Source organism: Eriocheir sinensis, unplaced genomic scaffold (assembly GCF_024679095.1).
Source record: "Eriocheir sinensis breed Jianghai 21 unplaced genomic scaffold, ASM2467909v1 Scaffold290, whole genome shotgun sequence".
NCBI classification, from domain to species: Eukaryota; Metazoa; Arthropoda; class Malacostraca; order Decapoda; family Varunidae; genus Eriocheir; species Eriocheir sinensis.
The window spans coordinates 3,621-19,715 of NW_026111599.1; the positions used below are offsets into that span (position 1 = coordinate 3,621).

At 38.5% G+C, this 16,095-nt stretch overlaps 1 protein-coding gene across 3 annotated transcripts in view; it reads right to left on the reverse strand.

Annotated features, from left to right (window-relative positions):
- Positions 1-208: 208 nt before the first annotated feature.
- The window catches only part of LOC126991499 (ankyrin repeat domain-containing protein 50-like), a 144,400-nt gene continuing 128,513 nt past the window's right edge, over positions 209-16,095 (reverse strand). For all 3 annotated transcript variants that reach the window (XR_007745590.1, XR_007745591.1, XM_050850253.1), the window contains one exon: positions 209-3,989. The gene's annotated coding sequence lies outside the window, so the exon portion shown is untranslated. The remainder of the gene's footprint in view (positions 3,990-16,095) is intronic.

The window sequence follows — 16,095 nt, forward strand, 5'->3', positions numbered from 1 at the left end:
TGCACAGATTGAATAAAAGAAAATATGTAATCATTAACAAAGACTAAATATAAAAGTATGTGATCAGCAAAGCAAAGAATGATTACATAACAATATAAGCAGAGATTTCTTTGACCAAGTGTAAATATTTCTGGTTCAGATAGCAAAGGAACCGCATACTGAAGAGTTCTAGACAAATAAACAGAAGGAATGTTCTGGTAAAATTCACATTTCAAGTTTCTTAGTTACTGACATGATGAGATGCTATATTTTGTTTGTCTCTCATATCCTAAAATCCCAGAAAAAAGAAAAAAAGTCATTTCCTCCTATAAATCATTGCAAATGATGTTGATGTTCTCAATGCTATCCTGTTCAATCAAAGTAACATCATTCAAAACTACAAATAAGCTGAGACATAATGGGTTAAAACTTAGACAAGTATGGCTGTAGTGATTCACCAGTAACTATTCTGTATTATCATTGTTATTAAATAGGTACAGCAATGATTTAACAAAACATTGTCAATCTAAAGTGATAGGACTGCTGCTCTTGTGGTGAGAATAGATTGCAGAAGGGACTTTACCTACTCTAGACTTTTTGCACAATAATTTGCCTTGATTTCTTCAACAGACACATCACTGCAATCAACACCTCAATCTTAACTCCTTTCAAGCTTGCCTAAGATAAAACTTGCTACATACTGCTGTTACACCTCCAATTCATCTTAGTTCTTGTTCTTTTTATCATTATTAACTGTATAATTTCCTGTGGCCTGTTTTTTTTACTGTAGAATTATGGAGATAAAAGAAGGTAAGAACTATTTACATAAGTATTACCTTGCATGTAGCATATATTGGTATATATTAGTTGTGAAAAAATATAATGAATAGGTATTCTATAATGATAATAAGTAAAACAAATAAATAATAATTGTACATACATACAATCAACAATGTTAAGCAATGAACACATTTAATTTTAATGAAGAGGCAAGGTAGGGAGTTTTTTTAGGACTTAGTCGTCCATCTCAGTCTGTTACTTAGAATGCAACAATAATTGTTATAATTGTAATAAATAAAAATATTGATACCAACAATAGTAATTAAAAATAATAAAATAATGTCTACTATTGTCCGACACACCTAAAGCGGTGCCTCTGACGTAGACAGCCCTCTATACACTGATGCCACATCTCCAACTAACCTCACGTACCATGCCCCTCATACCCTTTTCTCTCTCTCTCTCTCTCTCTCTCTCTCTCTCTCTCTCTCTCTCTCTCTCTCTCTCTCTCTCCACTATTAGCCTCATATTTTATCAAAATTATGCCATATGGCAGACAGTGTATGGTAGATGGCAGACACACACCAAACTATGGCAGAAATGCCATAATTATAAGAACATAAGAACATAGGAGTCTGCAAGAGGCCGGTAGGCCTGTACGAGGCAGCTCCTCTGAACCTAAGCTCCCGTGAATCTAACCCCACCTAATATCACTGTCCATGAATTTATCTGATCTATTTTTTAATGTGACAATTGTATTGGCCCTCACCAGGCAGGCAGCGCAGCTGTGGTGTGTTGGGTTGGGAGGAGCATGAGCCTGACCTGAGCTGACAATGCCGCAGAGGCAACGGTGCCAAGTGTTGTACAGATTTCTTGGTATTCACTCACAAATAGAGAAACATTCATAAAAACCCGATTTTTATTTTTTTATTTTTTTTTTAAATTTTTTTTAACGAGAGAGAGAGAGAGAGAGAGAGAGAGAGAGTGTGTGTGTGTGTGTGTGAGGGGTGTGGATCGGGAGGTAAGTTGGAGATGTGACACCAGTCACGCCACTTTAGATGTGTCGGACTATAGTCTTTGCTGTTAATGGACACCACAAAATTCTTTCTGACAAATTCTGACATGTTTGCATAATTAAAATAATAAAACAAATGTAGACTGGGGCTGGATGAACTGCGTGAAAATTTTGCTTGCTAAAAAATCTCACTACACTTAAGTACATCTATCATATTTATGGTATAAGTATGGAATGAGTGGCTAAGAGAGTAAATGAAAGACTATGTGCATGCACAGTGCACATAGTCTTTCATGCTTGCAAATAAATCTTGTCTTAACTGGCTTAAAATAGTGGTTTGATCTGCATGAATAAGAACTCGTATCACTGAGAATTTATAGCTCATTCTTGTCTAATTTTAGAAGCAATTCTGTCACATGTTGCATAGCATGGTGATCTTATACAACCACTGTAGGTAAGCTGGTCACAAAACTATATATGTGTACATATGAAAAAAGGATTTCCTGGTAACTAGTATGTAACATTTTCAAACCATACTCTACAAATAGCTCCTTTTAAAAGCTTATGAGATCCATTATGTAATTATAAGCTGTAAATTTACAACTTTTTCCATCTTTTCTTAAAAATTGTATGATTCCTTACCTTTGCCTCAATTACAAATCTATGTTATATTGCTCAAGTATACCCTTGTATACCACAGACCAGTTTAGAAAGTAATTCTTAATGAAAATATTATATCAAAGATATTCTTGCATTGGCATGAGATTATTGGCAGCATATGTTACTGAACCTGTATGTAATATGTAAGCAAACACAATTATAGTAGATGTGATTCTGTCAAATATACAATCTGTTATGAGGCGGGTCACCAGCACTGACATGTACACCAAATAATAACAGGACTCCCAATCTGTACACTGGGAGTCAACAAAAATCATAAGTATCAAGTGGGCACAAGTAGATGTACATTACCATATCTCACATTATAGTAGCAATAGATTCACACATTTTTTTTCTGTACATATGCAAGAAGACATTATTTACATCTGGACATGAGCATTACACAACATCCATGCTACAAGACTAGTTCAGTCAGCTCTATATACACTAGAATACAACACCTATATAACACACCTGACATGCTGTTGTGACAGTTTGGAGAATTTTGAGGCTTTCTCTTAATTTAAATAAAGAAAATATAATATTTAATTCATGTAAACAAATAAAGTATCCATCAGCATTTGGCATTATCCTAAATTTTAAGGTAATGATCATAAGTAAATGTTTTATTCAGCTCTCCAATACAGCAATAAGTAGTGTAGATATTATTATTACCCTTTATTAAGAAAATTGTTCCGTCTGACATGACAAACTAAAATGATCTGTACTGTCATTGAAAAATCAATAAAAAGATAGTGCCACATGAGAATGCATTGATATCAAATGTTGACCACTTACTTTGGTTCAAACACTTGAGTAATGACAATTGGTACTATATGAATATATTACTACCTTATAAATTCATGTTTTATGACATCACCAGGAACCCTTTTTTCTCACTGAGATATGATTCAGTGACTTTACTTTGAATATCTTTGTGTGGAGTTTTGGAAAAGAGAGAGAGAGAGAGAGAGAGAGAGAGAGAGAGAGCACATTACTAAATTTTCAGACTACTATCAAATGTATGCTGGCCTCTATTCCAAACTGCCATACAGACTGTCAAGAGACTTGGTGTTGCAGTCTCTGCACATGTGCTCACCAGCAACACTTGTGAGCTCTGTCGCCACTTGGCACCCGGGACAGTAATGAAATATACTTGTATGAGAATCCACTCAATGGAAAATTCTGAGCACTGGAACAACAAATTATCAGAACTGGATGATTCCTATGAAATATATATGACTTCCTCTAAGAGAAATACATAATTATATGAATATATAAAAATCTAACATATATTTAAATTTGTTGTTTAAATTTAATGTGAAACCTGCAGACTGCTCCTAGTGGTGAAAACAATGACATATACCAGACTCATTATGAGTATAGAATGTTCACTAGTAACCAGAACTAAAACATCAAGTTGTAGAATTCACAATATTCCCATTCCCCAACATGTTTTGTAGTCCACATACTGCATCTTTCACTACACCTTTCTTGTCTTAATAAAATAATTGCAGTGTATTTCTTCTAGCTATCCTCTTCTTTTCAGCATTTTCTGAAATACAGAAATGTAATAACCAACATGACCATATATCCATAAAAAAAGTAAGGTTGGGATCCAGACCCAAAGAAATATGTAGCCATTTGGGGGGGTCAGGAAAAAATAATAATTAAAAGGACTCTCTCTCTCTCTCTCTCTCTCTCTCTCTCTCTCTCTCTCTCTCTCTCTCTCTCTCTCTCTCTCTCTCTCTCTCTTCTCTCTCTCTCTGTAATATCATAACATTCAAAACTTAATCTTATAAAGAATATACAGGTAAGAAAACACCTACACACACAGCCCCTATCTTCCTCATAATTTTACTAGAAGGCAAAAATATTTTCATTATTTGATTAAACTGTGATAGTCCTCTGATTAAGAGCTCACAAAATCAAAGAATTTTATCTCTGTGCAAAAGAGATGATAACAGTGATGATTCTAAATAAATCCCATTACACAAAACTCAGCATGGAGGAAACAGTATTAAAGGTTTAGTGTAATTTTACCACCTTTACTTTGATCATAGATGCATGATCATGAATACAGATAAAACATAGCTTATCTTTGTGCCATAATGATAATATCCATGTTTTAGCATTTTTTTGAAGGGAAGTGTCACACCATTTCTCAATTACTGTGTATTGCCATGGTTATATTTATGTGAAACATATTCCTTTGCTGAAATAATATACACTCATTTCAAGATCCACAGCTCAATTCATAACTGAAATTTTTTTTAAATCATTTTTTGGGAAAAATATAACTTGCAAATACTTTCTTATCTAATAAATTAGTGATGAAAAAATACCAAATATGCATTATAGAATATCAAAACGATGCATCGTTTGAGAACTTTGAATTTTATTCTTTCTTAAAGTTGGGAATTTTTTTTTTTTTTTTTTCTACATTTTTTCTATATTTGTGCAACTCTTTATCCATAATTGAAAAATGCTCAACGATGAAAAATCACATTCTTAGTCATCTTTCCAATGATGTATTTCTCATTGAGTTCGGTAAAATAGTTGCAAAGTAGTTGTAGAAAAAATTAGAAATATCAATTTTGAGATATTGAAATTTAAAGAGTGCAGTCTTTAATGGCCCGGTGCGCTTGAGCGATTGCTGGTTTGTTTGTTTTCTCTCACAGCCACACTCTCTGTATCAATCTTGAAGTGTTGTATGACATTCACATCGCATTCTAGTGTACAGCTATAGTATTATTTATTATTATTGTATGAATCAATGAAGGTGACCCATTGGAAAGCATGAATGCTATAAGCCAAAAGGCCCAGTGGGCGACACTTCACCGAAATCGGGAAATACAGAATGAAGGAAAAAGCAAAGAATAGGAAGATGGAAAAAAATCTAGTAGGTAGCGAGCTAAGAGAGAAGAAAGTGAATGCCTGTATTTTAAATGTTTCACAATTACTAGAATTAATAATCACATTAGGAAGTGCATTTCACAGTTTGACGGTCGCTGGGATGAAACACCGGGAAGATTGCGATGTATTACATCGGTTGACAGACAAGGAACAGTCATTTAGCCCCAAGGAGTGTCGTGTAGCATGCGATGGTTGTGAGAGAGCAGGCAGACAACGGTGCAATGGGTGGTTGATATTAGACATAATTTTGAAAAAATAAGACAATGATCCCACCAAGCGACGATGCCAAAGATTAATCTCAAGATTCGGAAGAAGAAATTTAATCTGGTTGAACACTCTATCTAACAGCTTTAAGTGAGACTCGGCTGCAGAAATCCAAACGGAATGACAGAACTCGAAATGAGGCAGTATGATAGAGAAAAAGCATTTTTTTACATCATCAGAGGAACTTACGCAACAAACCAACTTTTTGTGAGACTGCCGACGCAAGTGAACGCAGGTGCAACTCAAAAGTGAGTTTGGGATCAAAGGTCACTCCGAGCAATTTCAGTGAGGAACAATTAGGGATCGGTATTCCACTGACCGCAATATCAGGGTGAGGAGGAAAGGGAGTCCTTGACCTGCTAAGAACCAAACTGTGGGATTTACTCGGGTTCAGCTTCATACCCCACCGACCACACCAAGACAGAATCCTAGACACATCGCGAGTGAGAACATTGGCAATTCTCTATCTATCCTGAGGGGAAGGAATTACTGCATATATAGAGGTGTCGTCAGCATATGCAATCATATTAGACTCGATGTCAAATATATAAATAATGAAAAGAAGGGGTCCCAGGACACTACCTTGGAGAACACCAGATATAACTGGACTAAAAGAACTGTAACAGCTATCAACAGTCACACGTTGCCTTCTTTCAGTTAGAAACTCGGAAAGAACTTAAAGGAAGCTGCCTCCAATTCCAAGAGATCTGACTTTAAACAAAAAGGGCCTTGTGGTTAACACGATCAAATGCGGAGCTAAAATCAAGTGAAATTAGTCTAGTTTCATAATCAGTATCAAGAGCAACTTGTACATCATGAGTTATGCAGATAAGAGCGTTGGAGGTGCTGAGACCTTTTCTAAAACCAAACTGACTAGAAGGTAATAATTTGTTTGTCTAAAAAACGAGTGAGACGCTTGGCCAGCAAGCGCTCAAAGATCCTGGACAAGACCGGGGTTATAAGAACATAAGAACATAAGAACACAGGAGTCTACAAGAGGCCGGTAGGCCTGTACGAGGCAGCTCCTTTGACCCTCAGCTCCCGTGTATCTAACCCCACCTAATATCGCTGTCCATGAATTTATCTAGTCTATTTTTGAATGTGACAATTACAGATGGGTCTGTAATCACTGGGGTGTATAGAGGGTGAGGATCCCTTAGGTATCAGGGTAACATTAGCAGTACGCCAGCATACTGGAATACTGGAAAAGAACCCTTGTGTAACAAGAGCCTATCGATTTTAACTTGAGCCCTTGGGCACGACTCAGGGATTACCCACGAGACCACGCTGGTGCCACATCACTCCATTACTCTCCTCAGAGAGGGTTGCTACCTCTCTCTCTCTCTCTCTCTCTCTCTCTCTCTCTCTCTCTCTCTCTCTCTCTCTCCCTTTCTTTTGCATGGCTGTGTAGGGCACAAGAGTGAGAATACTTGAGTTGTCCATTGTGGTGTAACACTGAATGGTGCGGCCTGGCGCCTGTTGCCATGGTCCATTAGGCAGCAACGTCGCATGAGCCACGTTACCAAGTGATGTGGAAGGTTTACTGAGTCGTTGTCTTTCCCTCTAATCCCAAGCCATTCATAACACCATGCAGTCATATTATGAATGTACAGTAATCCCTCGCCATATTGCGGTTCACTTATCGCGGTCTCGCTGTATCGCGGATTTTAAAATTGTAGATATTTAGTTTCATATCGTGGATTTTTCGCTATATCGCGGAATTTTGCGGTATAGAGGTATTTTAATATATTTATTATTTTACTTATTTTGCAGAAAAAGAAGCATTTTCTAGCCTAAAAAAATTGTAAACAATATAAAAAAATTAAGAAAGTATTAATAAGAACATATTAAAATAATATTAAATTGAAATAAAATACGTAGCGCACTGCAGATGAGTAGACAAAGACTCGCACATATGTAAAACGCAGCTACGGCCGCTTCCGTTTGAGCTAGTTTGCTCACGTGTGATCGTACACGGCACACTATTGGCTGATGGATGGGAGGCGACCAACCAGAGCACTGTGTTCTGTATCCTGGGCGCTGACTGGCTCAGGGACCGTAGCATTTGTTGGTTCGTCAGTGGTTAGCTCGAAGACAAATGGAGAGTGTGTTACAGCTTTCTACCATTAAATGCTTGAGAAGTTGGCAGTGAGGACCCAGACAGGATGAGGCAATGACTACACTTGAACAAGACTAAGGTCCTAAACTTGCTCAAAATGATTACTCCAAGCTTATCTAGTTTCGTGGAGCTCTTTGCGGTACTGGAATAAACACGTGGAGAGCTACTGAACCGAACAGCCGATACGCTTTTCTTCTTCTTGTGACCACAACTTACCGACCACACGAGTAATCGACATGTTGGTGACTGAGTTTCTGACTAGAATTTCGATGAGTTTCCTGTGAAATGTAGCAGACTTTGAATCTCTCGAGAAACTAGTGGTTGGGTGACCTTGTTCACACAGGCTGAGGCGAGATTCACAGAGATATGCGGTCTTATATAAATAATATATATAAAATATAATATATAAATTATATAAATAATAAAATAAATATAAGGTCGCTACTTTGCGGATTTTCGCCTATCGCGGGGGGTTCTGGAACCTAACCCCCGCGATATACGAGGGATTACTGTATATAAATTCCATAAATAGATAACATACAGACTAACAGTGAGACAGATCGCCATGCGCAGGTCATCGCTAGATCTGTAAACAATGGGGGTTTCCCCGGGCCAAGCCACAGGGCTCAAGTTAGAGTCAATGGACTATAGTATCTGGTCCCCCCTTATTGCAAGGCATATTAATCGCTCAAAGGCAGGGTAACAGAAGGCACCACCTATATTGCCTCTACACCACATACCGGGGGACCTCAGCCCTGAATCCAATGCCTGAAGTTAGTGTTCTGAAATAATGGACCTCCTACTAAATGTTTTCTCAAGTTTAGGTACAGCGTCTTTCATCACCTTCATACGCTTTTGATGTGAAGACAATGTGTCATGCGAGGTGTGCTGTATTTACCTAGTTGTATTTACCTAGTTGTAGTTTTACATGGCCTGGGCTTACGCTCGTGTGGTCCCGTCTCCGTATCTATAATTATCCAACTTTTCCTTGAAACTTTGCACACTCTTCGCCAATACTATTTCTTCACTTAATCTGTTCCAAACCTCTATATTTCTTTGTGGGAAGCTATATTTCTTTATGTCTCTTGAGCATCTTCCCTTCCTCAACTTTTTACTATGTCCTCTAGTATTCCTGCTGGAAGGTTCTTCTCTTAGTAGCAATTTCTCGTTATCTACTTCTTCCATTTTACTCAATAGCCTATATATTTGTATTAGGTCTCCTCTTTCTCTTCTTTGTTCCAGTGTTGGCAAGTCCATTTCCTTTAGTCTCTCTTCATATGTCAGTCCCTCCAGTTCTGGAACCATTTTTGCTGCCATCCTCTGTATTCTTTCTAGTTTTACTATGTGTTTCTTCATATGTGGAGACCACACTCTTTCTGCGTATTCTAGTTTAGGTCTGATCATAGTAGTTATTAATTTTTTCATCATTTCTTTGTCCATGTAGTGGAATGCTATACCTATATTTCTCACCATGTTATATGTATCACCAAAGATCCAATTTATATGACTTCCTGGTTGCATATAATCTTGCATTATTACTCCCAAGTCTCTCTCTTCATTTACTTTCTTTAATATTTCCCCATCTCCCATTTTATATGTCCATTTTGGTCTTTCTACACTTTTTCCCATTTCCAAAGCATGACATTTCCTCACGTTGAATTTCATCTCCCATTTCTGACTCCATTTCCAAATCTTGTCTAGGTCCTCTTGCAGCTCCTTGCAGTCTTCACGGTTTCTTATCTGTCTTAGCAGTTTAGCATCATTCGCGAACAGGCTCATGTAGCTGTTTATTCCCTCTGGCATATCATTAATATAGACTAGGAAGAGTACTGGTGCCAAAACCGACCCCTGGGGCACTCCACTTTCCACCGCTCTCCATTCCGATCTAGTGTCCTTAACCACGGTTCTCATCTCTCTTCCTCTTATGTAGCTTTCCATCCAGCACTTCATTTTCCCTCTCACTCCTCCTTTATTTTCTAGTTTCCACAGCAGTCTTGAATGTGGAACTTTGTCAAATGCCTTCATTAAGTCTAGGTAAATGCAATCCACCCATCCGTCTCTTTCCTGTAATTTGTCCGTCACTCTTGAGTAAAAGCTCAGCAAGTTTGTCACACATGAGCGGCCTTTCCTAAACCCATATTGATTGTTTGTGATTAAATTATGTTCTTCTAGAAATCTCATCCATTGTTCTTTTATTAATTTCTCACATATTTTGCATACTACACTGGTCAGAGACACCGGTCTGTAATTTAGGGGTTCTTCCTTTTTTCCACTTTTGTATATAGGTATTACTTCTGCCCTCTTCCACTCCCTAGGCACTGTGCCCGTTTTAATTGAGCACCTAATGATGTCATATATCGGGCCAACTAGCTCATTTCTGCATTCTTTAAGTATAAAACCTGAAACTCCATCCGGGCCCACGGCCTTCCCTTCTTCCAATTCCCCTAATAGTTTTTTTATCTCCTCTTTATCTATTTTTACCTCTTCCATATATACATCTAAGTTGTTTTCTTGTGGTTCATTAAATACTGATTCTTTGGTAAACACTTGCTGGAATTTTTTGTTAAATAATTCCGCCATGCCTTTGGGATCCTCAATCTCTACATTCTCTTCAGTCAGCCTTTCAATTGTTTCTCTTGACTTAATTTTTCCATTTAGAAATCTATAAAATAGTTTAGGTTGTTCTTTACACTTTTCCACAATATCCTTTTCGTATCGTTTCTCTTCTTCCTTTCTCACTTTCACGTACTCATTTCTCGTTGCCTTAAAGTCTTCTCTGTTTCTTTGATTTTTGTTTCTTTTTAATCTTGACCACGCTTTGTCTCTCTTTACTTTTGCCTTTGCACATCTTGCATTAAACCAGTCCTTTTTAGCCCTCTCCCTCGGTCTGTATTTTGGTACAAACTTCATAACACCTGTGTTGTGCGCCCTCATGAAAATTATGTGCAGTGGTAGGTGTGCATGGAGGTATCCCTAATGGTTTTGGCTCTTGTGAGCCAACAAATTGTGGAGAGCTAGTCCTGTGAGGATTCAGTGGTATCAGTGGTTGAGGAGAGGGGTGGGTGGAGATGGGGGTGGCAGACTCAAGGTCGCCACTTCACAAGCCCCACAGCAGAGTTGGACTACAGCCAACATTCTCTGTTTCTGAGCCTCTTTGCACGATGATGCCTTCGGCATGGTGGCATAACAATGTAGCGTGCAGTAAACGGTGTGTCATAGACACAAGGAGTGAGGGTAAATGGTCTGAAGGGAGCAGGAATGATGGCAGGATGAGTGGCGAGGAGCGACAACTAACCTCTTCCATTGTTCATTCACATCTAAGCTTGTGAGAGGAGTGAGTAGTGAAGCCTTGAGTGTAATAGAGATGCCAGTGAATGTCATATGAATTTCCATTATGGATTTTTTTTCACTGAAAAATTAATTGAAGACGTATACACCAACGCGTTCCCTGCTGACGCAAGTGACATGGAAGGGGGGTGGGTGGAGAAAATTGGCCATAAGCCCATAACTCATTCATTTTTGCATATTTCCTTATAAAACTTCGTGACATGATAGCTGAAATACTCTAGAACACATGATTTTTTTTCAAATATTTAGATCTTTTCAAAAATATTCATGTGACACTTCCCTTAAAGAACTTGTGATGATACCCTGACCCATTAATTGTTGCAGGGAGTCTGTTTTCCATTTCTTTAAAACAAATTATCAACACAATGTGGCTGAGTGGTCAATGTGAGGGTATGGTGTTCTGGAGACCCAGGTTCAAGTCCTGCCCACTGTCAGAAGCTGACAAGCTTTGTCATTGCCAAGGAGCCAAAGACAAACTACATGCTTTCCTTATCAATCCAAACTCTGGTAAAACACCTGTGAGGTTCAAGTGGAGCTCCAGGAGGTATCATGACCCCAGCAAGAAAGGTGCAGTTAACTATAGAATAATTGCTTGCACCACTACCAGGCTAGGGCCAACCAAAAGGCCCCATCGTGAAAACCTACCAGCACAACACTGAGCATTAAAATAAATGACAAAAAAATATATATTTATGATATTAAAAACATATATTACTGAGATCACTGTGTTAGAGAGCTCATCCTGTGTATGTGTCACAAACTGGACCTATGCCACTGATAACATTTTTTTGTCACTATCAGTCATGCTTTGAAGTTTTAACTATTTAACCCGGTAGCAGCGACAGGCCAAATTTGTGGCTTTAATGCGTACCAGCGACAGGTCATATTTCTGGCTTGAAATAACCCACCCAAAATAGGGCATGCACCAATTGATTACAAATGCATTGTTGTCTATTATATAATGATTTGAGTGAGTGATGATTTTTCTCATTGATTCGCTTAGAGGAGCCTTTAAGAACCACGACTCCCGCAGGTACCGGGTTAATCTTGTAATGATAATTTTATAATCATCATTGACATCAAATGGATCAATTACTCTTCCCCTGATGGTCAAGAAAGATTAAAAAAAATGCTATTTACCATATGTGCCAGCATTGAAGACACATTTATACTCAATATAATTAGCATGTATCTTGGATGCTGAATTTGCATTACAGCTGCCTCACTCGCATCACAGCTGCCTCACTCGCATCACACCTGCCTCACTCGCATCACAGCTGCCTTGCTGAACAGAGGTGTCTCGCTCTTCGCTCCTACCAGGTGTCGCAGTCAGGTCACGATGCCCTATACCAATCGTTTCGCGTGCCACTCCTGCAGAAGGGAGTTCACGAAGGACTTCCTCAACAAGGAGAACAATGAGTATACTGTGTGTTTCTTCTGTGAAACTGAACACAAGGTAAGTGTTAAGTTAGAAGCGTTAGATAGTAAATTACAGTTTCTGCAGGGGATGCTAGGTTCAGATGGTGCGAGTGTCGGGGAGGGAGATTTCAAGGTTGTTGAAAAGGTAGAGAGATTGGAAGATAGAGTGGGTGAGGTAGAGAAGAAGGTAGATACATTAGATTCCTTCCAGCCTGTTAGAAAAGGGGGAAAGGCTGTAGCAGTAGATGTTAGTTACAGTGAGGTCGTGACAAGAAACAGGTTTCAGGTGTTAGGAGACCAAGTTGAGAATGATCCTAGCATCGTTCTTGTCGGGGACAGCTTAGTTAGACAGCAGGACCGTGAGTTTTGTAGGAAGGGAGCGAGGCGTCGCCATGTTGTTTTCCCAGGAACCAGAATTGAGGACGTAGCTGAGAAGGTTGACGACTTAGTCGCTACTACCTCAGAGGAGACAATGTTTGTCTACGTGGTAGGAACAAACAATGTAGCAAAAGGTAGATCAGAGGAAATTGCAGACAAATATAGGAAATTTGTCGGAAAACTAAAAGAAAGCAGATGTTCTGTAGTGTGTGGTTTGCTCCCCCGCCATGATGTTAACTCCTTCACTCTCAGTAGAATGCTGGGGATAAACGAACGTGTCAGGGATTTGTGTAATAGTAAGGGAGTCATGTTTGTGGACGTATGGGATCATTTTATTCATGACAGAAGCCTGTTTGCAAGCGATGGCCTTCATCTAAATTGTGTGGGCAAGGCGAGGCTAGGCAGAGTTTTAGATGAGGAAATTTCGAAAGAGCTAAGACTGGTGCAGCAATGTGGTGAGGTGGCTTCCGGCTTAGCTGGGAGGAAACCACACCCTGATAGTGAGGTCAGGCCACAGGTGTACAGTACTGCGCAGGATGTCAGGTCACCAGACCCACAGGTGAGGGGAACTGAGGTAGCAGTGAGATCAACAGCCATACAGGTGGTTGGTGAGGTAGGGGTAATTGAGGATAGTCAGATCTGACACGCTATTCCAGTGAAACGACAGTTGATAGATGGCGCACACTTGACGAATAAATTAAACATCTTTTATGTAAATGCCCGAAGCATCATTCAGAAGCGTAGCCACTTGGTAATACATGCAATTACTGAAAAACCCGACTTCATTTTGATCACGGAAACATGGCTGAATATGCGCGATAAACATCACTTAGGTGAAGTAGCTATAAATGGCTACAATGCGTTTGCTAAGTGTCATTTACACAAAAAAGGAGGTGGTGTAATAATATATGCGAAAAATAATTTAGAAGTCATTCAGCTAAACATAGCCGAAACAGAGGCTTATGATTCATTGTATGTACAAGCAATGATCAATAATGAAAAGTATGTTCTGGGCGTAATTTACCGACCTCCTAAATCAAATGAAGACATTGATGGAAATCTCTACGCAGAGATAAATAGTTATCAGAAGTAAAAATGCAATAATATGCGGTGACTTCAATAAACCCTCCGTTAACTGGAATGCACTTTCTGGCGATAGAGAAGGTGAGAGATTAATTAACTTTGCACAAAATTCATTTCTTAATCAAACTGTTACCATGCCGACACGCGGAAATAATATTCTTGATTTAATCTTCGTGACCGATAGTCATCTCATAACTGCCTGTGAGGTAGGCGAGCCATTTGCAAGCAGCGACCACAACATTATTAGATGTACTTTGAATATTGAAACAAAAGCACGAGCAAAGTCACTCTTAATACCTAATTATAGTAAAGCAAATTTTATGGACCTAAAAAGAGAACTGGCTTCAGTAAATTGGAATCATTTGCTCAACGTCAGCGTTCAAGAAATGTATAATCGTTTTACTGCACAAATCACTGCGAGTGTAAATAAATTCATTCCACTCAAGCCACGAAGGACTGATAATCAAAAACCGTTGTGGATGAATAATTATCTACAAAAAATCATCGTCAAAAAAAGAAAACTTTATAAGAAATATAAACTCTCACATAATTCACAGGATCATACTAATGACATCAATGTCAAGAGAGAGTGAGAAAGGAAAATCAGAAAACAGAAACGCAAATATGAGATGAAAATATCACTTGATGCCAAGAAAAAAAAAATTTCAGTTACATAAGAAACAAAAAAAAAACTTAAAAATAATATCGGCCCACTACTATTAAGTGGCAATATGATTAGTGATGATAAAGGCATGGCGTCGGTCCTAAATTCAACCTTTAGTAGCGTATTTACAAAAGAAAACATGACATCGATTCCAGCCCTGAAGAAAATTTTTCAAGCCCCTGAAGAACATAAGCTTGCATTGACCGAAATTGATATCAGCGAAGTGCGTGCGTACCTGCAGAAAATAGATCCAAATAAATCTCCGGGCCCCAATAATTTATTTCCTCACGAGTTAAGAGAATGTAGTCAACAGCTAGAATTACCCATAACATTAATATTCAACAAGTCATTAGCACAGGCCAGTGTGCCTCTCGAGTGGAAAAAGGCCAATATTACCCCGATCTTTAAAAAAGGAGACAAAAAACAAGCCGGTAATTATCGTCCTATCAGCCTTACATCTGTCCTAATTAAACTATTCGAAAAAATAATCAGAGATAAAATGATCACTTTCCTTGAAACAAATGAATTGATAACTGATAGTCAGCATGGATTTCATAGTAATCGGTCTTGCCTTACCAACCTATTAACCTTTTTCAACGATGTTTATACATGTTGGGACGCCCGAAGCCCATGTGACGTAATTTACCTAGATTTTCAGAAAGCGCTTGATAAAATTCCTCCCGTTAGGCTTATTTCAAAACTGTGTTCCCACGGTATTAACGACCATCTATGTGCGTGGATTCATGACTGGCTCACCGACAGAGAACAATATGTAGTTCTTAATGGTGAAGCATCAGATTGGCAACCCGTCACCAGTGGCGTTCCCCAAGGTTCGGTCCTGGGGCCGACACTATTCATAATTTACGTGAACGACTTAGAAACTGATATTATATCAAAAGTAGCCAAATTCGCCGACGACACCAAATTAGGAGGTACGGTAATGAACAGTCAAAGTTGCAAGAATATTCAATCAGACTTAATAAGACTTGCCGACTGGAGTGAAAAATGGCAAATGAGTTTTATCGTAGATAAATGTAAAGTAATGCACATAGGTGAAAAAAATCCTAACTTTAAATATCAGATTCAAGGACATGAGCTCAGCGAAGTAAAACAAGAAAAAGATCTTGGTGTCATTATCAGTAACACTCTTAAAATGAGTGATCAATGTTCTGCAGCGAGTAAAAAAGCCAATATGATGTTGGGATTAATCTCAAGAAACTTTGATTATAAATCACCCAAACTTATGAAGAGATTATATTTAGCATTTGTAAGACCACACCTAGAATACGCCGTTCAGTTCTGGTCACCGAACTATATCAAAGATCAAGTTTTGCTAGAAAAGATACAGCGACGAGCAACCAAACAAATTCCAGTGCTCCGAAACTTGCCATATGACGAGCGTTTAAAGCGTTTAGATATGTTTTCCCTAAAAAGCGAAGGATAAGAGGGACTTAATTGAAGTGCTCAAAA